This window comes from Coptis chinensis, chromosome 3 (genome assembly GCF_015680905.1).
Source record: "Coptis chinensis isolate HL-2020 chromosome 3, ASM1568090v1, whole genome shotgun sequence".
In the NCBI taxonomy this organism is placed as follows: domain Eukaryota; kingdom Viridiplantae; phylum Streptophyta; class Magnoliopsida; order Ranunculales; family Ranunculaceae; genus Coptis; species Coptis chinensis.
In genome coordinates, this window is record NC_141458.1 from 92,380,798 (window position 1) to 92,383,103 (window position 2,306).

The following is a 2,306-nucleotide window of genomic DNA, read 5'->3' on the forward strand; positions in this document are numbered from 1 at the left end:
GCCGCGGCGTTTATCTCCGCCCCCTTTGCTTGGGTGCCGTGGGAGGCCATTGAGTATGCAGGCCGTGGAGATGTTGGGGGTAGTTGAGCATGCCCGGGCCACTCAGCTTGCCCCCAAGTTGATTAAGGAGAGGTTGAGGGCCGCCGAGTAAGCCCGGGCCACTCAGCGGGCCCTCAAGTTGGTCGTGGAGATGTTGGGGGTAGCTGAGCACGCCCGGGCCACTCAGCCTGCCCCCAAGTTGACTCAGGAGATGTTGAGGGCCGTCGAGTAAGCCCGGGCCACTCAGCGGGCCCTCAAGTTGACCGTGGAGATGTTGGGGGTAGCTGAGTATGCCCGGGCCACTTAGCTTGCCCCCAAGTTGATCAAGGAGAGGTTGAGGGCTGCTGAGTAAGCCCGGGCCACTCAGCGGGCCCTCAAGTTAGCCGTGGAGATGTTGGGGGTAGCTGAGCATGCCCGGGCCACTTAGCTTGCCCCCAAGTTGATTAAGGAGAGGTTGAGTGCCGCCGAGTAAGCCTGGGCCACTCAGCGGTCCCTCAAATTGGCCGTGGAGATGTTGGGGGTAGATAAGCATGCCCGGGCCACTCAGCTTGCCCCCAAGTTGATTAAGGAGATGTTTGAGAGCCGCCGAGTAAGCTCGAGCCACTCAGCGTTCCCCCAAGTCCACTACACATTCCATCATTGATGTAAACCCCTTATCCGCTGCTCCTGGCCTAACACACGTGAACGAATGCACATTCATTAGATGGGAAAAATTGGTTATCGCTTTCATTACCACAATAGCAAATTCAAAACATCATTACAAAGCTTGAATGAAGCAAATACAATTTTCTTTAATTGAAAGTACTCATAGTACAAGTCACTTATGGAATTTTTTCAGCATCCGGATGTTCCACGGCCGCTTGATGCTCTCCCCCAGGGTGTCTGCGCGGCAGTAGGTTTTCGGGCGTCCCCTGCCTCCACCACGGTGTAAGGTCCCTCCCAGTTGGGTCCCAACTTTCCGTCTGTCTCCTTCTTAGTGGCTAGGGTCACTCTCCGAAGCACCTGATCCCCCACATGGAATTTCCGCAGCTTCACCCGCTTGTTATACTGTCTCTGCAACCTGCGGTGATACTCTTCCAAATGGATGCGTGCAGTGTCTCTCCTCTCCTCTGTGAGATTCAGTTCCTCGGCCAGAAGTCTTTTGTTAACTCCTGCCTCTACCGCCTTGGTTCTGGTTGTCGGGGCCACCATCTCTATTGGGATCACCGCCTCCACTCCGTAGGCCATTGAGAAGGGAGATTCCCCTGTAGAAGTCCAGTTGGCGCATGCGATCACGCCCACGATTACATGATTCAACTCCTCGCCTAACACCTTTGCGCTCTTCAAGCTTTTTCTTTAAATTGTCCATGATCACCTTGTTGGAAGACTCCGCCTGACCATTCCCTTCAGGATTGTATGGGGCTGAAAAACCTTGTTTCACTCTATAGGCCTGGAGGAAGGCCTTCACTTTTCCCCCTGCGAATTGAGTCCCATTGTCCGTGATAATAGTGTGCGGCAGCCCAAACCAGCATATTATATTTTACCACAAAAGCTTTCTCACCTGTTCCTCCTTTACCTGCTGCAAAGCCACGCCTTCAACCCATTTTGTAAAATAGTCAGTCGTGGCTAGCACAAACCTCTGCTTGCCACTGGCCATGGGCAGGGTTTCGACAATATCCAACGCCCACATAGCGAATGGCCAAGGGCTGAAGACCTTGTGCAACGGCTCTGCAAGTGAGTGTATCAGCGACGCAAAGATTTGGCACTTCCGGCATCTCTTGGCATACTCAGTCGCATCTCTCTTCATGTGGGGCCAGAAGTACCCCTGAGATAGCAACCGATTAGCCGTTGTCCTCCCTGCCGAGTGGCTTTCACAGCCTCTTTCGTGAACTTCTCCCAACACCTCTTGCGCCTGTTGCGGTCCCAGGCATTTCAAGAGTGGTCCGCTGACGTTCTTTCGATACAACTCCCCTTCTGTCAGAATGTACCTTCTTGACCTCTGTTCCATTCTCTTTTTCTCATCCTTGTCCCCGGTATCTATCCCCGACAAGTAACGCTTGATAGGTTCCATCCACCCCTGCTCTTGCTCGGTGGTTAGGCTGCGTCTTTCGTCCTCCGCAGTGCTTGGTATGCTTAGCACCGGATTGGATAGACCTCCCTCTCGTGTCCCGTCGAAGATCACTGGCGGCCACATAAGCCAAAGCGTCGGCGCATGTCCGTTTCTCTCCCTACCTAGATGGGCAAAGCTAATTTTCTCAAACTTTTTTGCCCTTCTCTCGCACCACCTC